Source organism: Excalfactoria chinensis, chromosome 10 (genome assembly GCF_039878825.1).
Source record: "Excalfactoria chinensis isolate bCotChi1 chromosome 10, bCotChi1.hap2, whole genome shotgun sequence".
Lineage (NCBI taxonomy): Eukaryota > Metazoa > Chordata > Aves > Galliformes > Phasianidae > Excalfactoria > Excalfactoria chinensis.
Window position 1 is genome coordinate 2281415 of NC_092834.1, and position 21957 is coordinate 2303371.

Sequence of the window (21957 nt, forward strand, 5' to 3'; positions counted from 1 at the left end):
TTTACACGCTTCTCTCCTGTTTAAATGACTGCCCAGCCATTAAGCCTTGTCATGGTTATATAATTAAGATGGGAATTAATATTTAATCTGATTGTAATTTGTTGTTGGAATCCATCCCGAGCCCATCCCTGCCTGTATCTCTGTGTGAGGTGAGTGCGTACCTGCAGGAGGACTGAGGCTGATGTTTCACAGAGGGGATTTTCTTGGGACACTGAGGACCGGGTGTAGGAAGAAACCCTAACCTTATAGACCCAGGGCAATTGTAGTCATTTTGTTATCTGTAGGAAGCAAATGTTTGCATTACATTCAGCTGTAATAGTGGAAGGGATATGGTAAATCCTTCTTATCAGTATTTACCAAGTACATGTTGGGCCAAAATCAACTCTGGTGCAATTTTGTTGTTTTCTGGAGCAGAACTGGGCCTGTTGTCTGCAGGGTTTGTCTGCTGGTTTTGTATGAAGGAGACTGATGTGGCCATGCTGTGTGTCTGCCCATCTGCCTGTCCGTCTGCATTCCCTCTGCCAAACAGCGCTAGGACCTGCAGGTCAGGCACAGCCCCGGTGTTGGGCTCTGCTGGTGGCACCGGTGCCTTTGGCGTCTGTGTGGCAGATCCCGTTCTGCCCTTAATCCTCAGGATCCTGCTGCTGTGATAGGGATCTGCTTTCTGTGAGGAGTCCAGCAGAGAGTAATGCGATGCAGTTTATTATGTCAGCGGATAATAAACATGCTCTGTGGCTGCTACGATAAGCAATTACTGTACTCTGCTGGAACATTAATACCGTCTTCTGAATCTTCTGAAATTATTTAGAAATCTGCGTCTGAGTTGTGAATAGAATTGCCTGGTACTGCCCTGTTACATGGAACGCAGCTATTGAACAACGTGGTCTATTCTGTGTTTCCTTTGTTTGGGTTTTTCTTTTTTTCCCGAGCTGTCTCATTGTGTGGGTTTCTTGAGGACAAGCTGTTAATATTAAAGGTGTATTAATGAAATGTGAGCATCCTGAGAGGCTATTCTTAGTCCAAATTGATGGGAGAATTGAGGTCTATCATGTGAAGGTATTGCACCGATGTTGGGTCTGCATTGCTCCCTTGCTCTGCTTTACTTCCCTGCTCTTTTCTCTTACTTAGACCTTGGACCCACGTTCCCTTTGGGGTTGGGATCCTTCCCACCTTGTTCAGTGTAAGGTTTGGGGGAATGGAGCAGGAAGGGCTGCTCCTGAGGAGGGAGGCGGGTTGGCACAATGAGGCAGAGCGGGCCCTGCTTTGCTTTACTAGCCGTGCTTGGGAGTTCCTCAATGGCTGTCAATAGAGGATGGAGTTTAGTGGGAAACATGTGCCCCGTAGTGCTGTTACCTGCCCGGAGATGTCCCGTGACACGACATGCTCTCACCTTTCTGGAAATACCGGTGCTGCTTTACCAGGATGTGTCACGTAGCCCTCCTGTTTATCAGACTGACCTGAGGCACCGCGCTGTGTCCGTGCCCTGCTCGTCCCACTGGTGTGCCTGGCTCTGGGCAAAGCACTGAGCGAGCTCCTCGGGAGACGTGCAGCTCTCTGCGAGGGCGAAAGGGCAGGGGGTCAGCAGATGTTCAGGGCGATGTGCAGCAGGTTGGGATGTGACGGAACCTGTTGCTGCGTGGAGATAAGGCTCATGGGTGAGATGCCGCCGCTTGCCTGGGGCTGTGACAGTGGTGGGCTGGGGGATCTGGGCACACAGGCTTGCTGCTCCATCACTTCCTGCTGGGTTGGGGCAGCAGTGCTGTTGTTGGGCTGAGCCTGCCCCTGGAGCTGGAGGATGCACAGCTCTGTGTGTGCTGAGTGCTGTGCTGTGCTGCTGTGTGGCAGAGCATGTTGGCAGAACGTGTGCAGAAGAGAAAAGGGGAAAAAAGAAACGCAGTGTCTGATCCAACAGCAGCGCCTTTGCTGGCTTGGTGAGAATTGTTTAGGTCCTTCTTCTCAATAATGATTTTGTAAACATAGTGCTGCCTATTAGCCATGTAAATTACTGCCATTAATGGCAATTGATGTGATGGAAAGAGAAGTGTTTGGGAGCTGGGGTGCAACTGACCCGTCCTGCCTCCCCCCCCCCCCCCCCCATGTTCTCTGCCAGCTGTTTGTGTCAGTGCTGATTGCAGCTTTTGACAGAGAAAGCAAAATATTGGTCAGAACCCTTGAGCTCAGTTTTTCCTGGGTCACAGCGAAGACAACTTTCCTTTCTTTTCCATTGTACTTCTCCTCCACGCTGAAAACAAAGAGCCTTTCCTGGAGACGAGTTCCCCAAGTCAAATGTCATCTGTTTGAAGAGCGCCTTCAGAAGCAGATTCCCTGTCTGCAGGCTTTCTTCGAGAGCGTGCTGCTGGAAATCTGGAGGGCAGCAGTACCTCAAGTGCTATTGTGGGCTTTTCTTTACGTGCAAAGCACGGAGAGGAGGAAGTTTCTCCCAGCTGCTGCCAGAGAATCGCTTCCCATTTCCTTACTGCCCGTGGCAGCTGCCAGGATTTGCTGTTTAGCAGCAGAGGGAGTTAAGTGCGGGGTGAAAGGCTTCAGCAACACTTGAGCACAAGGGCAGGAGGCTCAGTCACATCAGTCTGCGCTTTGTTTTTAATACCTCCTGGGACGTGTCTGTAGCTTTAAGGCTAGTGAGGTCCGGCTGCCTTGCTCCTCTGCAAGCAGTGGGAGTCAGGGTGTGTTGCTGGTACTCGAGCAAGAGCATCTCCTTAAGAGCAGCACTCTTCTGACTTTGTGTTTTGTTTTGTTAGAAGCGTCTGCTTGCCCGTTGCAGCCCTTGGTAAGCTACTTGGTGTCCTCATTCAGCAGTGTGCACTTGCATGCAGGCTGCATGCAGCTAGCTGTGCTTTATCATGAAGGTGTGTGCTGGTGTGCAAGCCTGCCTGTGTGTGTGCTCTGATTGAGTTTCCTGTTAACCCACGCTTGGGTCATTGGGTCTCACCTGCGTGCCATCCTGCAGCTGATGGCAGTGCAAGGAGCAGCCTGGCTTTTCCCAGCAGCTTGGTGTTTGCTGAGCAGAGTGGATGGTTGCGCCTCTTCAATTCAGAGTCTGGCTTTGTGATTCTGCCCCACTAAGTCCTGAGGGCACCTGCTGCCTCAGCTCGACCACACAGCTGAGTTGGGGCTGTGCTGAGGGAGAGGTGCAGGGACTCTCAGCTCCAAGAGCCGCTTTGGTGCACAGGCAGCCTGTCGCTGAGGCACACTCATGGTTTTGCAGGAGAATTTTGCTTACAGGAGACTTGGAGGCAGGATGCATCATGCAGGTTCCATATACGTTCCAAACAGAAATGCTGCTGTCACTGCTGGGATCACAGCTCATAGTTTGTCACTCCAGTTACGCCGGCATAGAGAAACACTCAGTCCTGCAGCGGCTTTCACCAAATAACATCTCTGCCGTGTCCTCCGCCAGTGCTTTGGTGCAGGTGGAGCGTGGGGAGCTTCACATTTTCCCTTGGCCACATCACCTGCACATTGCAGTGGCTGCTTTCTGGTGTCAGAGTCTCCTGCTGCAGCCTAGCAGTCTGTCTGAAGCAGCCATGGTGCATCATAAGCAGGAAGGCACTGGTGAGACCTTGCTGCCTTTGGGAAGCAGGCGTTGGTTCCCTGCTGCGTGCCAAACTTCAGTGTGGCTCCTGCATGGAGTCAGGAGCCGGACCCAACGGTGTGTGCATGGTATCTGCAGGCCTATAAATTCAAATTCCTCAGGACTAATTACTTACTTGCATATTTTAAGGTTTGTGGCTTAAAAAGACAAAAAAAATGTTGCCCTTGTAGGGAATATTTTTTTCTCACCAGAAACTTGTTAGACTGGAAATTTCACAGTATTAATTTTTATGGCATTCTCTAAGCTGAACTAATTAGGTATTTTGGAAAGGGGAAGACAAGGGTGTGGATGTGCAGTTTTAATGTTGATTTCATTAGAAATGTGACTGGGATTATCCCACTCGCTATCCCAGCGATGTGCGTAAGGTCTCTGCTGGAAAACACAAGTGATTATAGGCTGGTGCCTCACAAATAATCCTTGGCTAATATGGGATGGGTGCAATTAATGTTAATCCCTGCTCAGCAGTAGTGAAAGTTGGATAAAATCAAAGAGATTTTATGTGGCTGTTAGTGGCCTGAACGTGAGAGGCTCTTTGGAGAGGCGCCATCCTCATCCTTATCTTCCTTAGGAAGGAGAAGGTGCCATTCAAAGTGCCCCAAAGTTGTCTGCTTCTAAAGAAGAGGATTTCTCCTCTGCTGATGCTATGTACTGAGGCACACAGGACCTCATTAGGAGAGAAACAGCAGCAATTAGTCTAGATTAATGGAAATAAATCCGTTTTTACTAGCAAATGAGGTTGTGTTCCTTGGTCCACAGCAACCTCCATCCATAGTGCTTATCCAGCAGCTTGGGGTGTTGGTGCAGAACCTCGTCACCGTGGGGAAAAATGGATAATTTGGACTCTGCCTAAAGATGCGTCTTGGTTTTGGTAAAGGAAATAAGCACAGGTGCAGGGACAGAGGGAGAAGTGTCACCTCGGATGGATGCTGTGGATGTGGGGGAACTCCAGAGTGGTGTGGCAGTCCCCAGGCGTTGTGCCATGCGCTACCTGGAGCTGAAAGAGTGTCTTGTGTGCTTGCAAATGGAGCCAGTTCCTTCAGTGCTTTGTCCTCAAACTGTCAGGCTTCAACTGGTGGCAGCTTTGGAAAAAATGGAGATTTACATGCTCTGAAAAGAAGCTCGTGCTGACAGCGGGTAAATGCGTTGTCGATGTTGGAGAGGTAAATAGCAGAGTAAGTGTGAGGGGTTTTGGAACAGGCTGTGAAATTTGATTTCCTCCTCTTGTTAAGATAGAAGTTTAAATTTGGAACAGGAGGGGGTGTCTCCCCCCAGTCTAACTCTTGGTTCTGACAGTCCTCAGGAGGTGCTCCGCACTGCCTCTCCAGGTGCACCCCAGTAGCTGTGGGCATGGGCAGTCTGTCTGTCCCTCCTAGTGTGGTCCCTGAGCTCAGCAGGCTTGTGTTGTTCTCAGTCATAACTGACTTTCCAAGTCACAGTTGGAGATTATCTTTTAGAGCTGATCTATGTGAGAGGCTGTGCTAAGGGGATGCCAAGTCCTGCGATGATCATGTCCCTGGGAAGGTTATGGCGTTGTCCTTTTGGGGACATTCCAACGACTTAACAGTGCAGCACCTCACGTTATATAATTTATGTCTCCTTCTCAAGCCTTCCCTCTTATCTGCTATTGTCCACATAGGGTTGGTTGACTAGCTGTACAGATAACATGCCATTGTGGGTTAAGTGATAAGTAGGAGGGGAGTGCGGCTAGATAAGGCCAGGCTTGGTCTGCACATGGGAAGGGGGACTGTGTCAGTGCAGCCACAGTCAGGCTAGGAAGCACAAACTGACTGTGAGTTCCCAGAGGCCGTGCACGGGTGGTGATGGAGCTGCAGGCAGAGCAAGCAGCGGGCTCAATCCTGCTCAACGGAAGGAAGGAGAGACTTGCCATGTTCTTTTGTGTTCCCGTGCAGTGTGGCTGGTGCACATGCAGAGGCCCCTGCATCTTCCTGAAGAGGTGAAACTTCTCTAGGGGTGATAAAGGCTGGAAGCCACAGTGAGCTATTAAAGCACACTTCCCATTAGTTTTCTTTGTTGCTGTTCTGAATCGTCTTCTCTTCCCCTGTGTCCTGGCTCATTATTTCTCGTTAATTCCCAATTTGAGCAATTACCTGGGAAACGCAGGAGAGCTGGCAGGAGTTTGAGGAGCCTGACTCCTCTTTTCGGGGTAGGTGACTTTCCAACTGCAGCACATGAGAGCTGCAGCTCTTTGAGATGGCAACTCTTGGGACTCTGGGACAGGTGGGCTATGTGGGGAGAGCAGAGAATGGGGCTGAATGTGCTCATTTCTCAGTACCTGCTAGAGCTGAGACTGGAGCCGTTTGTGATAGGGGCGTTGTATGTGCCCTGTGTTACAGCCCTGCACACCCTGTCCAGAACAGAGACTCCAGATTGAATCCCAGCCTGTCAAGATACAGTGAGCAAATGAGAGACTTTTTACTTGACTTAAAAATGCACAAAAAAGCCCAAACAAAAACATACAGTTAATAGTTCTAAGTACATCCTGAGGGATTTTGTTTGCTGAGAAAGTTTTAAGCTCAGTTTGAGGAATGATGCCTTGGGATTTGTGTCAGAGCAGCATCACCCCAGCAGAAGGGTTCTTTGCCCTCTCTTTTGGCAGGTGGCTTTTCAGGTAAGAGTAGAGGTGTGATCTGCAGGGAACACAGCAAGATAAAAGGGCTGTCATTGATTGAAACATCAGGGTTTCTCTCCCTGTAGCTTAGATTTTACTGTCAAGCGTGTCATGCCATCAGTTTCTGTGTATGAATACTCTTCTTTCTAAGGTTTGTGTTTGCATGTAGACTTCTCAGCTACTGTGAGTGGCCTTGAAGCCGGACCAGGCTGTTTGGCTCATGACTGCAGCCAAAGCTCAGGCTGTTGGCAGAGCAGGTGAAGCCCATTCTTCATATCCCTGCTTTATTTTCAGGTGAATGCAGAATCTCATTACCCACAGCAATGGCAGGGCTTTGAAGATTTCAGCCTAATTACCTTATTTGTGCTGTGAGTAGCAGTGAAATCTGCGAGCTGTCAGGGAGGGTTAGCTGCTGTGCTGGGGTGGGAGCAAGGGCCATGCAGAAGGGCTGGTGCATGAGTGGTGTTCTGTGGGTGCTGTGGCGTTCCCTGCAGGAGCACATGGGCTGAGCCCCCATCTGTGGCCATAAAGCTGATAGCTGTCCAGGCAAGAAGCTCTCAGTGCATAACTCTGGCAGCCCAGGCATGGAGGGCTTTGGCATTTTCCCTTCTTTCTCATTAGAAGTATGCTGAGATATGCAGAACAAGCCTGTAACCTGTGGTGGGAGCTTGGATGCGGCAAGTTTCAGTGATGTGCATGCGAGGGCTGTGAGAGCCATGTGTTTGCACAGCATCTCTGGGGTTCTGATGGAGACACATCTCCATTTATGGTCAAATCTGAGGAATTTTCTGCTATTTGAATGAAATGGGGGTCAAAGTTCTATTAAAACAACAGCTATTCCTATCCTAAAGCCTTAGCAGCGTTGCCACATCTCTTGGATGGCAAGGAGCTCTGAGATAGATACAGTCTAAATAACACTAAACGGTGTAGCAAGAAGGGAGAGGAGTGCAGGAATGTAATCCTTGATCAGCAGCTGAAGGCAGAGGGATGAGAGAGATGTTTGATGATTAAGATCTTTGATCTTTCAGATAAAGAAAAACACAGAAACGTTGGATGTGCTCAACCCTAACACAGTTTCTTGGATCTTCTTTGGGTCAGTGTCTCTGTGCTGCCCTTAATTATGTTGCTGTATGGGCTCAGAGTCTCCTTCCAAGCTAGTGTACATCATGGCCGGGTGGGAGGCAGTAGGTTGGTTCTGTGGCAAGCAAGCTGGCACAACAGCTCAGCAAAGGGCAGGCTGCTCCTGTGGCCCCTGTATGTCTGTCTGTATGTCTGACTGAGCCCTGTTGGTGTAGCTTTGTAGCTGAAGTCATCCAGCCTCTTGCTGCCTCCTGGTAACGCTCCCTGTGTTTTGGGTATCCACGCACTGAGGGCTGAGTGAAGTGAGTGTGCAAAGTCAAATAATTCTTGCAGGGTTTGAGCATCGCTTTCCTTGTCTGAGGCTCCAGGCAGCAGCTGGGAGAAAGTTGGTTTGGAAAACAAAGCTGTTAGGAACTGTTTGTTTAGACACAAGGCGAAATGAAAGTGGAAAACATAATCTGTCAGTTCCCTTCAGCTTCCCACCTTCTTTTTGTTTAAAACGTCCGCATGCAATTTAGTTTCAATAAACAAAAGATGTTTCCTATAAGCTGGTGTTCACTAGTTTGGGAATGGGATTTATTAAAGAGCAGAAATTCCTGCATGTGCCAACGTTTTCAGACTGTATCAGGGGTGTGTAATTTTACAGACCTTTCAAGAGTAGATTTCCTAAAGTAAACAGTGAGGGACTGTTAAATTATAGCCACATAAAACAACAATGTAACAGTCTCATTGCTTGTACTAATGGCTTTATTATCCTGCGGGTAGGAGTGGTTGGGCTGCTGGGGCAATACCTTTCCTGAGGTGATTTTGCAACTCACTCGGAGCAGCAGCAAGTTTTAGATCCTTGAGCAACTTCTTTCCCTCCTAATGAAGGAGATAAGGACTGCGTGGGTGCTCTCACTCCAACTCTTCCATGACTGTGCAGGGGTGAGCAGCTTCCAGAAGAGCACAGTACAGTTTATCTCTTCAGGCTGAGAGCCACTGAAGTCTTTGGAGATCCAGGCTTGCAGGCCATCCACACTACAGCCGGTGCAAACCATGCACGACCAACATCACCCCTTGCTTCCTGTGTGCTGTCTGAACCACGAGCTTCTCATCAAGCTCGGGGTTTTGGTCTACAGTTCTTTGGAACAGGAAGATGTTCAGCTGCTCCCACCCAGCCTGCAGCCTGTCATAGCTGCACCGTCATACTAAATCAGAAAGGCCATTGCCATTTCCTTAAGGAGCAGGGAGAAGGACTTCAGGTGCAGCACAAGGCTGTTGCGGAGCTCAGTGGCACTCTGTGTGGGGCAGTTCATTGCTGCAGCACCACGAGGCCCAGGAGGACGTGTGGTCTCAGCCTGAGTTCCTCTGCCTTTGCAGCCAGTGTGGAGCCTGGGTGCCACCTCAGACAGGCGCCTGCATGGTGCCTTGGCCCTTCTCCAGCTCCAAGTCACTGCAGTGACCTCTGCTGAGATGTGTGTTGAAAGGGACCCGTCGCCTGCATTTCTTGGATTCCTTTTCCCAATTCTCAATTTTAAATGGCGTTCTGGGCTCATTTCTGGCTGCTGTACGCGTGTGCCTGCTGGAAAACTTTGCACCAACTCAATTGGGCTCATGGAAGAAATTGTCTGCGCAAGGAGAGCTGTGGCTTGTAATGAAATAGCTTTACAGTGACATAGTTTCAGTATGTCAGCGCTGGCTTTCAGGTTGTTCCAGAGCTAAAAATACAGCCCATTAAGGCTTCTGCTGTGGGATGTAACCATGTTTTGAAGGTATTTTATTTCTTATGTATTTATTGCTAATTGATTTTAGGTGGGGCTGCATTTGGAGACCTACCTTACAAGATCACCTCAACTGAAGTGTAAATCAGCATTTCCCAATAAGTAGAGAAGAGTGGAGTGCTTGTGTTGGAGGTGGTAAGGGACAGAGCTGCTGCTTGCCAGAGGGCTGGGAGGCACTGCTGGCACTGCCTGAGCACAGCCGCTGGACCAGGCTTTGCAATTTGATTTTTCTCTGCCCCCAGGTGACAAGAGCTTCAGAATTGCATTGCAGAGGTTAGCAATAGGAGTTTCACCACCTAGTGCATTTGAAACTGGATGCGCCTGAGACACATCGAACAAATGGACAGTGGCCTCCCTTCTCCCTGCGGACAGCTTTTACATGGATGGGAAGCTACAGATGGGGCCCAAGGCAGAAATGCAAATAGGCAGGGCTGTGATATGAAGCATTTGGCAGCATCGTGGGCTTAAAAGCTCCCTCCCCACGGCTGCTTGATCCTGCTCTCTGGGTTGTGCTGACACAGCTGGCTGTGGGCTGCACTGTGAACTGTGTGAGCGGAGCTTTGGCCTCAGAACGAAGGGATTAATGCCTGTGTTGCTGGCACTGTAAAGCTGGCCCGGCCCAGTCCATCCCAGCGCTGTCTGTAAGAGGCGCTCAGAGGTGTGCTTGCTTCCCAGTGCCCACTATGCTTACAGCTTTGCAGAAGAGCACTGTTGTAAGCACAAGCATCTAATGAACTTTTTATAACACTCTTTTGTTTGCTTTTGAAGACGCGAGTTCTGGTTTGGTGTGGAGTCAGTGCCAGCCCTCACGTTATGCAGGGAGAATTGGGGCAGCTTTGCTTTCAGCCCAGGTCTGGTCCCTGAGCTGTTGGGCTCTTTCCTGACAGGAGGCAATCACTGTCAGTTCTGCCTTGGCCCCAGCGCTGCTAACAAAACAAGTTGCAGGGCAGATCTCCCACGTTCACGAGCTCAGCAGTGGTTGACTGCTTTTTGTAGATGAAAAGGTCAGGTCTGTTGCTGGGGTTATGCAGAAAGGTTTGTTCTGGAACACCCTGATCCCGATCAGCTCCTGTCTGCTGAGCTGCTGGGCACTCATCTCAGCACTGTTTCTCCTGCATTTTCTTCTCGGGTGAATGCTCGAGAGCTGTTGGCTCCTTGTGCTTCTGCTGAACCTCGATAGCTGTGAGCATCTCCTCCCATCAAACCCACAGGGTTACCTGTGTGTCCCCCAGCAGCCATTCCTCACCTCCCTTGGGGTCACAGCCACCTCAAGGGCAGATGCGGCTCTTTCAGAGGGTGGCTGTTCGCTGTTGCGAGGATCACAGCAGTGGATATGGTTGAGAGTTTATTTGGGGGGGGGGTGAATACGTTTATTTAAGGTGCTGAGTTTAGATGAGTGATGTGGGCCAACTTACAGTGCCCTGGTTTTGAGCCTGTCCCACTTGGAGTTTGGTTTTAATTGTGAGTTTTAACAAATGGAATCCATTGACAGCAGTCTCAGTGTAGCACTGTGGTTTTTTTTCCTTCAGAAGTCATTAGTCGCCTTCAAGAAACAATATTTTAATTGAAGCCATGATAAAAGCAGAGCAGTGATGGTTGTTTTAAAGCTTCATTTATTAAACAGCTTTTGTTTTTTAATACAAAAAAAAAATAAATCTGTAAAGGAAAAAAAAAAGAGCTCTTGCAGTTTAAAAGTGTCAAAACAAAACTTACAACTTTGAAGTCTTAAAATACTTTGGGAAATGCTGAATGTTTTTGACTGGTTATATGGAACAGCTGAACTGACTTAACTGGAACAAAATTAGAGGAACAAAGAGGCTTTGTTTGCAGAGTGTATTCTTTGCCCTTTGACAGGGCTGTCTGGCTCACGCTCCGAGGGGTACCCAGAGCAGGGTGCTGGCAGCCTCCCTGTTGGCTGGACGTCCACAGAACCGACCTGCCAGGACATGTGCTTATAAAAGGGCCAAAAAAATCACAGGAAGATTGAGGGCCGAGAGCCTTGGAGAGCTGCTTAACCTGCTGTACCCACTGTGCTTTTGGGGAGAGGCTGAGTCTCTTGCTGACCACTCTTTGCCCACTTCCATGTGTTTGAGGGTACCGGGGCTTATGGGGCTTTTCCTGGCTGTATTCTCAGCATGACCTCAGACACTGACCTTCTCTGAAGATGCCCCACTCTCCCAGTGAATGATTCCCAGTGTGAGATGCCCACATGCTCTGTTCCTCTGCAGGGCTCCTTGAAGGCTGTCTGCATGCAAACAGGCCCGCTGAGTAGTCTGTCCTCTGCTGGGGAAGGGTAGACAGCAGGCAGAGAGATGGGGCTCTTTCTATCCATGCAAATACCCAGCCTAGAACAGAAGCAAGCGAAAGCCTGCCCAGAGGTGGGGGCTGCGAGGAGAGTGGCTTTGAAATCGTTTTCTGGGAGGCAGCATTGTGTGCTGTGTGTCTCATGGGTGACGCACAGATGCTGCTTCTGCTCTGAACTTCTCTAGGGCTGAGTCCTCCATCCTCAGCCTGGAGGAATTTTGCTGCTGGTTTCACTACACCAGAGTAGGAGCTTTTTAGGGTCTGCTGCTGAAATGATGTGAGCTGTCTGCTGTGCCAGAGCTGCCCAGCTTGCAGAGGAGGCAGGCAGCAAAACAGCGCTGCAGTTGCCCTGTTTGTGTGCTCCTAGGGTTGTTGCAAGTGCAATTCCCTAGACTTAGGGCTGCCTCGATCTCAGTGCTTTATGGAGAGCTTGTTTCTCTTTCCTTGGCTCCGGACAGTGATGAGAAGGTGTCAGAGGATGGGAGGCCCTGTTAAAAGTGCTCACACAGCTGTGTCCTGGTAACAGCACTGGAGACTTCTCGTTCAGCTTGCAGCATGCCAAACTTGAAGGTCTTGGACCAGAGGTGGGTCTGCAAATAGGGACGGCCTTGTGAAGCGCTTGAATTAATATGGCAAAGACAGCGAGCTCTCAAGGGCTGATTGGCATTCACTGCAGCAGACAGCTGGTGTGGTTTGAGACATGGTTGCTCAGAGCTGTCTGCCAGTTCCTGTGGAAGAAGGTACTAGCTTGATAGCATGGGCAGCAGAAGCAAGTGCATGTCTGCCATTTCCATCGCTGCTCCAAGCGAGACATGAACCTGTGTTCATCAGCATTCGTGTCCTTTTGACCTCCAGGTACTCAGTTAGCTGCAGCCCGGTGCTCTCCCTGAGCAGATGCGTGCTGAATTCAGTTGCTTGCTTAGAAATAAGCATCAGCGAGATGTCAGGGAGGTTAGTCTCATTACTAGATCTCATTAATTCTGTGGAATACCCTGTAGAGAATATGTTAATATTCTTATTCTGTTGACATATATTAACATATATAATAGTTGTATAATTGTTACTAATAATTATAATAATAAGCTGCTTCTCCTAGACAATCAATGGATGTGCAGGAGGCCCCATAGGCACTCTTAAATCCCAGCTGATGGACGGAGAGGTGCTGGTGTGTGTGCAGTGCGGTGAGAAGTGCCAGCTTCTGCCAGTGAGCAGTGAGCCTGGGAGGGTATGTTTCCCAGGTGTGGTCGAGTGTTCTCATCTGTGCTGGCTGACTGGGTCAGGAAGGTCCAATGCTTTTAGCTGGAAATTACTGTTCCCTACCCTGGCATTTGCTGCCTTTCAGCAGAAGCACAGTAATTTGATGAGTGCACTCTCCTGTTCCATTGCAGCGGTGTAAAAGTAAAGCAATGTTGCTTAAGTCACCTTCAGCCTAAAGCGTCGGTTTGGAGAAGCCATTCTGCTTTGCCTAGCAGGGAGGTCAGTGGCAGTGATAGTCTCATGCAGGCTGTCCTTTCTTACACTGCTCTGCCCTGAGGCTTTTCAAATAGCAAACCCAGGCACAAGATGAACTCTTGCTTGCAGGCAGTGTCTTTGGCTCTGTAGTTGCTACTCTGCTATGCCAAATCCTGCTGTTTGTTGTACCAGAAAACCATGGGGTCCTCTGTTTTTCAGATCGCTAGAGATTTCTCAGACACGTGGAGCTTGATAGGTTCTGTATTAAAATGTGTTCTTATGTTTTCTTAAATACAAGAGCTGTAAACAAGCACGTGGAGCCCTATGGGCTGCATTACAGAGCTGGCTCTCTAGAACGTCCCTTAGTATTCCTGGGTTTGTTGGATCAGCAAATGTCTGTCATTAAGGTTGCAATATACAGTACAAAGATCAACTTTCTTCCTTCGTAGTGTGATCTCGTTGCTCTGTGTTTTACTCTCCTTCTATCTGGTGCCCAGTGTTATAATTCCTGTTTCCATTTTGAAAGACTTTCTGGTGCTTCCATGGTTATCCTTACCTGCTTTTGTTGTGGGATTTTTGTTCTGGGGGGTGGTGGTTCTAAATAGTCTGCATTAAGGTTGTGTGCTGTTTGCAGCAAGTATCTTGGGATTGGTCTTCATTTTTTTTGTGAAGCATCCAATGCATTTTTGCCTTAATCCTGGAGTGAGACCACCCCAAACAAAGTAACGCAGCCGGTAGGTAGCCCATGTCCTGCTACAGCTGAGAAGTTCTGATTTCCCTACTTTTTGCCAAGACCCAGCTTGGGCCCAACAGGTGAATTTGGGCACCACCCAGCTTCTCCACACGTTGGGTTCCAGCTCCAATCTCTGCATCCTCTGCCCTTAGTCCAATTAGAACCCGCTGTAATAAATGCAGCGGGGCCAGCTGCGGTGCCTTGGCAGGTACCAAACACAGGGCAGCAAACCCTCCAGCTAATCCATCCCCGCTATGAAGTCATAAGAATCTTGTTAATTTTTAAAAAGCCCTCGATGCCCACTAATCCAAATCAATTTTCATTTCTTTCATAAAGTCGTGCTTTCATTTAGGCTTCAGCTAAGAATTACAGCTAATTTGTTCGATTTTTATAACGGTATAATTGAAAAAGTGATTTTAATGTCCTGGCAACCAGATTCCCTTTCTTTGGTTGTTAATGAAAGAATCCATTAAGGTTAAATGATTTGGGCATGGATTCAAGTAGAATCGCCTGAATATTCTGGGGGAGTGTTTCTGGCCATCTGCTGTTCTGTCATTGGTGTTTGTGTTGTAAATGGGGCTGTGAGAAGGACTTCGCAGGTCCTGTTCCAACCGTTAACCATAAAATATCATTGTAATTTTCTGAGCTCGGTGCAAATAGTGGAAATGCTCCGGGGAGCTGGTTGTGCTCTGGGCTGCAGCATCCTCTGTGTGTGGGTATCGCTGCTGAGCTGAGTGTCCTCCTGCTTCTTGGGGCTGTTTGCACTGATTGCAGCACATCCCTGTGTTGTGTTACTCCTTTGTGCCTTCGTTTCTTCACCCAAGGTCTGAAACTGAGCACAGTGCTGCTCTGTAGGGCGGCGAAGAGCTGAGTGCTGATGCGTTCTCTGGTCACTGTTCCATTCAGTGTGTTTTTATTTATATTGTGGATTGTGTAAAATCGCTAACTGTGGAAAACAGCACAAAACCAACTCAAGTTGTAATTGTAGCCCATAGGTGAAAGAGCTTTGTGTCCTCTGTTTGATAATATTACTTTCCAGTTGACTGTTTTCAAGAGGCATTACTGCAGATTGTATCGTGCTGCATGTTTATGGCTTTCTCAAGCGTTGAAAGATGAAAGTATGTCCCAAAAACATGCTTGACTTAAATAGTTCAAGTGCAGAAATAGATAACGTCGTAACAGGAGATCCTTTCAGACTTCCCTATGATGTTTGCAGATCAAACGTGTACATGGTGCATGAAATAAAAACAGGAACTTCTGCCTCGAACAAAAGCAACGTGAGTGGATTTCCTTTCCAACGTCGGTGAGAAAATGCCGCAAGTGTTTAAATGTTGTCCAGGAAATCATGCAAATCCCAGGCAGTCATTTTAGCTTGATGGAGCCCTTTAAAATGGCAAATCTCAGGCTTATTCAGCTCGGCCTGCTGCTCAGCAGCAAAATTACAGTTACCTCGGCAAATGGGCCCTATAATGTTAACACCAGCGGATAACAAAAATAGCATTTAATAACTTTCATTACAGTTAGTGTTTCTAGGGCTTTGGGGCTTTGCTCTTTCCAATCATTTACATAATTTGCAGGTACAGGCTGCTGTGCCAGACTGCCCATCTGATTCTCTCTCTGATCAGAGCATATTAATGCACTTGTTTGATGGTCTGTTACCAATAATTACCTTGGATTGCATTAGGAGCATTTCCAACATTGCAGCTGGTCTGTATTTTTCGCTAAGTATATTTCAGGGCCCAATTACAGGACTCTGATGTGTTATTGTTCCAGTGTGTTTGTTCAAGGTTGTAATTTTAATATGCCTCTACACTGTAAATGTATGAATGCGAGCCCAAGGCTCTGTCCTGGGTTCACTGTGCATCCCACGCTTGCAGCAGCTTCTGCAGAGGTCATCTCAGCTCTGCCTCATTGGCTTGTGAAAAGAGAAGGATGACAGCTCGGAGGTGGAAGCTTCTGCAGGGCCTGCTCTGGACTTGAGCTGCTGTTTCAAGAGCCTTTCTGGGGTCAGAGGGAAGGAAATGGAAAGGCTTCACCTTCGTGTAAGAGTTGGGCACTTTAGCTTTATGATTGCTATTGACAGTTCAACACAATGAATAAATTAGTAGTGCTATTGATTTGCTTAATCTTTCGGAACTATCTGCTTGCAGGAGATGCATTGGAATAACACGCATCTTGATGAACCCAGGCTCAGCTGAGAGCTGGATTTGTGTTCAGTCTCTACTGGTCGTTGTGATCTGTAGATGCTTTGGCCAACCTGATGCTTGCACAGAAGCGTGAGAGCATTTAGTCCTTCCTAGGAACTGGTTCTGCCCTTTGGTAGTTGGACTCTAAGGCCACCTTAGAGTCAGCAGGGCGACATACGCTGCAGGTCGGTGGCTGTTGTTTCGGGTGGCTGAAAGGAGCAGCTGCAGCTGGCTTCAGCAATGGGAGCATCAGAAGCATCCTTAAAAACACTTAGATAGAAACCTTTTCATCTGCTTTATTTCTTTGATGCCTGATATGTGATGTATATACACAAAGATACTCATTTACCAGGGGCTTCAGCAGCCTTTGCTTTTATCTAAGTGAGTCTAGGAATTAACCTATTTACCTTAATTACAGCTTTAGATAAAATCAGGCTTTTCAGATACAGCCTATAAACAGCAATGTGACATCGCATTTGTTTTAGATAGTGTTGGGGTTTTTTTTCATGCCATCCCTTCTGCTCTCTTGTTCTTAAGCAGGAATTTGAACAGAACAAAGCCAAGGGGCTCTTGCCCAGCACGGTTCTTAGGGAGAACTGCATTTAGAGCATGCTACAACAAATCGATGAATTATGATTAATTTAACTTTTAAATGGAAGGGCTTTGTATACATGTGAAAATATAATAATGGACCACTATGAAGTGGATGGCTTAGGATCGATGTCCCAAAGCCACCAAGCCTCGTAAAGAACTGTTAGATGCAAAGATGTCTATAATTAAGGGAAGTGGAGCTGTAGGAAGGGGATGTTGCTGTAGTCCTGCTCCTGTGCTGCTGCATGTAGGCTGCTCACACTGCTGGGCTGCTGGGAAAGGCTGCGGTGCCCTCAGAGACTGGAGATGGTCTGAGAGCCCCTTGTGCTGCCTGGGTGGGTGTCCCCTCCACGGTGGGAGGTGGTACATTGTTAAATAAGCCATCAGGCTCTGCATGTACAGCAAAGGGGAGGGCGTGCTTCCCACTGGCATGGACTGCTCAGTGCTGGGATAGCTCTGCTGCACACAGTTATCAGGTGGTGTTAATCAAATGAGCTTTCCAGCAGTCCAGAAGGTGGTTTTAGGAGCCTTCTGTTCCATAACGGCTGAATACAACCTTAAGGTGTTGCTTTCTTACTTTTAGCCTGCTCGCATTGCATTGCAAGCTGGAAAGTTCCAGTAACATCTGGTGGCAGCGTTGGGAAGGGACCAGGAAGGTCTCAACTTCTCTGTCTCACAGGCCTGCTTACAGCTGGATGGAAGAATGTTTCCTGGGAAGAATCCTGAGGTTCAGGTGCACAGCTGCTTTCAGAGGCTGGTGGAATCATGGACGTGGTGCCTAAATGCTTTGGAGGACTGGAGCTCCAACCTGGTGCTCCCTGGGCCCTGCAGTCAGTGTGGAGGTGCTGAGTGCTCAGGCTGAGATCTCCATGCAGATTTCTTTCTGGTCTACTCATTGCCAGGTGAAGTTACCCCCCAGATGAGCTGACAGCAAGCTGTTGACTTTTAATTGTCAGTGCATAATTTCAGAAAGAAAGAAGCCTTTGTGTTGCTTTAACGGGAAATGCACTGAAGTACAGTTGCTCTCTGAGTTAGACAATGTGAAATTAAAGACACTCTGTGGCTCTAAGAGTGTCTGAAGAGCATCAGCAAAAGGTGAAGCTGCAGCAGAATAATAGCACCATAGTTGGCTCACTGATAGGTAGGAAAGCCCTTTGTTAAGTAATAACTGCATTTTTCCTTTGGTGCTGTTCGCTCCCACTTAAATGAGATTAATTGTGCTGTTGAGCTCCACAAGTTCAGCATCCAAAATAAATCCATAAATTAAGAGGGGTGACAGCACAGAGGCTTAAACTGCCTCTTGAATGCCTGCCACCTCCTGCAGGATGTGGGGCATGGGGAGCAGCCCTTCTGCAGCCCCGTATCCCACAGAACACACACGGTGACCAGCGCTCTGCCCGCGCTGCCTGAGCTGCTTTCCTCGCTCCTGGGAAGGTTTTCTTTGGCTGCAGCTCTGCAAGGTGCACAAGGGTTCCAAAGTGCCAGATGTGTGTGGAATAGGAAACGCGCTGGCCGGGCTCCAGGCCGTGGGACCTGCAGCACAGCGGCTCCCCAGGAAAGTCTCCGTCTGCCAAGAGCCAGAAGTGATGTCAGCTCTGGAAGTGTGTCAGATTCGAAACCCTTGTACTTTGCTCCCTGTGAAGTATTAATCTCCCTGTACAGCCTGTGCTGTAACGGGTCCTGTCTGGCTCGGTGCAACTCTATTTGTTTTGGGTTAGAGGCACTGAGGGTTTTGTTTAGAGGTGCTGGAGGCTGTCAGCAGCTCTGCTTAAACGGCTTTGGCCTTAAGTCTTAGCTCTGCCAAAGATGCTCGCCCTGCACTTGAAGCGAAGGTCTAAACCTTGCAGTTGCCAGCCCACATGTGTAGGAATGGTCTGGGGTAGGTTACAGAGCCAACAGTGCCTTGGGACCCTGTGACTGGTGGGGTCCCACCTGGATTTGGGGCTCTTGTGGCAGTAGGTGGGGGTCTGGGTTCTACTGCAGGATGTGAGATGGCTGTGCCGTGAGTTGCAGTGTTTGGTCTTGGTGCTCCAAGAATAGGAGAGGTTCTCTCTTCTACTGAGTCGGCTGACATAGTAGGTTCAGTGGGCAGGAGTTGGGGTGTGTGACGCTGCCTGCTTGGATGTTGATTTAAGTGAATATGGTGGGGTGCAGCCTGACAGTGCCTCAGTCTTGGCTTGGTGTCTACTGTGCCCGGCTCAGTCCTGAAGATGACCTTGCAGGTGCTTAAACCTTCTTGGCTTCCTCTTGCTGGGCTGGTTTGTCCAACAAGGTGGTATATCTCCCCCAGACATGGCCTTTCTGTCTGTCTTTGGGATGCCTGTTGGGGTGGGGACAGGGCTGGCGCTGTGGTGAGGGGCTGCTGGGTGGAAATGAGGTTGTGGCTGTGGTGAGGAGGTGCTGTGACCAGCTAGAGAAAAGCTGTGCTGCCCAGCTGGGATGGGTTTGTCTAGTGAGTTAATGGCAGAGCCACGTTTGAAGCTGGGACATCTCCAAACGAAGCCACCAGTCTCCTGTTGAACAGTAACCTTTTATTTGCTTGTGCCACGTAACAGAGCTCAAGGACACGCTCACTGCTGATAGCCAGAATTTCACCAGCACAAGCATCCCGCTTGTGTAGATTTTCCTCCTTGCTCTGCGTGGTTAACCCTGCGGCAGGGAAATAACTGCATACACAGGCCAGTGATGTGTCATGCCGGACTCAGACACAGAGTGCGAGCTCCCACCAGATTTATGGGCTTGGAGTACTGCATCTCTTGATGTGAAAACACTGCTCCGAGGGCCCTGCCTCTGACCGAGTAATTGCACGTCAGGGATCTGTCAAACCTCGCTGTGTAGCTAGCTCACACTTCACCTGGTTATTTACAGTTTTGTAATCATGAAAGAAGGAGAATTGATTCTTTCCCCTTTCCTCAATAGTAAGTCAGGCAACTTCTGCCTCCATTTGGTGTGAAGGAAAAGAGGTACACGAGCTGTTGTTGGCTGTGCGTTGAGATGCGTGCTTTGGGAAGGAGACGCTGGCTGCTTTAACGTGGTTTGTAGCTGCCTGTGCTGGGTCTGGAGTGGAGGCTGCTGCTGGCAGGGGCTGTGCTGTAAAGATTCTACAGCCTGTGTTTGTTTGCAAGGCCTTGCTTTGTGGGTGGGGCTTTTTTGGCTGTTTTTTGCTGCTCAAAGGGAGACACTGTCTTTTTTTCACTAGGCATGGGCAGCAGAGGTGGCGGATGGATGGGTAGTGGATGGATGGGTAGTGGGAGCGAGGAAGTGATGAAATAGCTGGGGAGAAAAGGACTGTTTATCTTTTGAGCTGTTTTTATGCGTAGTGTAGCCTTGGTGTTGGCAACATGGGAGAGAATAAAACACCTGCAACCAGAACAGAATGTGGTTTTCTTGGGAGCAAACCACTTAGAAGCTGTGTTGCCCTCCATAGGGGAATGCTGTACAGGGTTCCATGGCCTCAATTTGGAGATCCATGAGCTGTAAACTTGCAATTCTGTCAGGCTTTGATGCTTGAAGCTGCATTCTGGTGAAGCCAAAGGCAACAAGCTCTCCAGCTCCCCAGCACAGGTTTGCAGCTGAACCACCTGCCCTGAGCTGAGACATGAGAAGTCTTTTTGGCTCAGCAGCCCGCCTCTGTTCTGCTGCAGCTCTCCCTTGCAGTCGCTGTGCTTGCTGCATGAAGCAGGTGGCTGTGTGGGGTGGCTTCCCTGCATTCACTCATCCATTACCTCCAGCAGGTAAAAGGCGAAGGTGAGGAGCAGGCTGTGTTTAATCAGGGTTGTATCTATTTCTGTCACTGTATGATGAAGAATGGAGGTTGGAAAGAGTCAGCAGCTTCTGTAAGCACTCAACATTCCTGATTTCATTCATCTTTGATCTCACTTTTACTCTCTTCTGATCCTTTTCCTTGAAAGCATTTTTATCTCATTGTCAGGCTTGCTAATTTAGGGCGATGTTATGAACCATATCTCCTACATTTTCAGAGCCTGGAAGGTATGTTTTGTTTAATCAGGGAGTGCTTACACAGTTCTTCGAGCATCAGAAGCGTAGTTGGAGCTTTTGCAATGCCACATCTGAGTCCTGGGCACTTGCTGCCCCAACCCCTGTGTGTGCCAAGGGCCTGTCCCCAAAAGCCTGCAGTACTGGGGGCCAAAGAGGTGGGATGGCTGAGGGCAATCTGTGCTCACCTGTCAGAGCAGCCTGGTGTCATGGGTTGTGAGCACACTGGGGCTTTTACTTGACTTCTTGGTCTGCATCCTGGCACTGAGTTGTGGAAGTGCTTCTTTTTTCACCTGGCAGCTTGGATCCTACTTGGATCCTACTGGGTTTTGACTTTGAGAAAAAATCTGGGCAATATTCAGAGGTATAGAAGCGCCATTACATATTAATAAAAGAACACCACTTACTTCTTCTGCTGTGGTGCTGTCTGCTCGGACTGCAAGCAGGTTGGTTTTCAGAAGACAGAAGCCTGAGAGGCTGATAATTGCTTCTTGCCAACCTGTGCTGGCGTAGGAGGCAGCTCCACAGAGCTCTGCTCTATTCCTGGCTGCTGGAGCTGCCAGCTGTCCCCTCACACTGCGCCTTGCTGCGAGGAGGAGTATTTTCAGCAAAATACCATTAAAACTGCAGCCTGAGGAAAGTAGAAAATAGGACAGAGATGCAGGCTGTCTTGCAGAGTGATGAGCAGGAGAGCCTGGCAAGAATCAAGATCCACCTGATGCTCAAGATGTGTTGATGTGATGCCGCTGGCTGCGGTGGTTCAAAGGAGGACGTAAGGGGCAAAGCATGGAGAAAGCTGGAGCCTCCTAATGAGTACCTGTCCCTGTGTGCTTGGATGGGCACCAAATGAGCCTCAAGTGTGGGCAGGGCAAGGCCCTTCCTTACGGGACACCCGGAGTTTCCATCTCCCTGCACGTGTAATTTTGCGTGTCATTGCCCCTAATTGCTTGCTTAACGCACGCGCTTTTAAAAGGCAGCCCTTTTATCAGCAGTAGGTAGTAGCAGGTTTAATAGAGTGTTTGAATTCCTATAAAATTAATCTGTAGCCTTCTGCGATAGGAGACGGGCAGGGAGCCATGTGGTTCATATCCAGTGTTGATAAACTTGTTATAGAGGCAGGAAACATTTCTGATTGGAGCAGTGACAAAATAATTTGGAGCGGAGCCATAAAAAGAGTGGATGGTGATGGTTTGAGTGCAGCAGAGATTGAAATTGCTGGTGTGTGGAAGCAGCGCTGCCAGCTAACATTGACTTAGTGTCTCTGGAGAACTCTAACGGCAAATGCATTTTATTAATGGCAATATTCTTTTAGGAAATGCTGAGCCTTGTTTCAGAGGTGGAGCTCTCCTATGAGTACAGGGGTTTGGAAGTGGGCCAGCCTCGGCCGTGCTCAGCTCAGTGCAGCTCAGCCAGCGGTCGCTCAGTGCTCTGCCTGAGGATGCAGCACACAGAGGGTTTGAGAACGTGGGGCTGCCCCTCAGGCTGTTGGTTTGCAATAGGAATATCCTTCCAAGGAGGCAGGGAGGAGGGAATCTTTGTTACTTATGGGCAGTTCTGGCAGGTGAAGGTGGGGTTGGGGCCTGTGCTTCATCGTCTCTGACTTGCAGTTG

General features: G+C 48.8%; 1 protein-coding gene across 1 annotated transcript in view; it reads left to right on the forward strand.

The window, feature by feature from the left end:
• IGDCC4 (immunoglobulin superfamily DCC subclass member 4) overlaps positions 1-21957 on the forward strand; it is a 73628-nt gene that overhangs the window by 2709 nt on the left and 48962 nt on the right. The window lies entirely within an intron of this gene.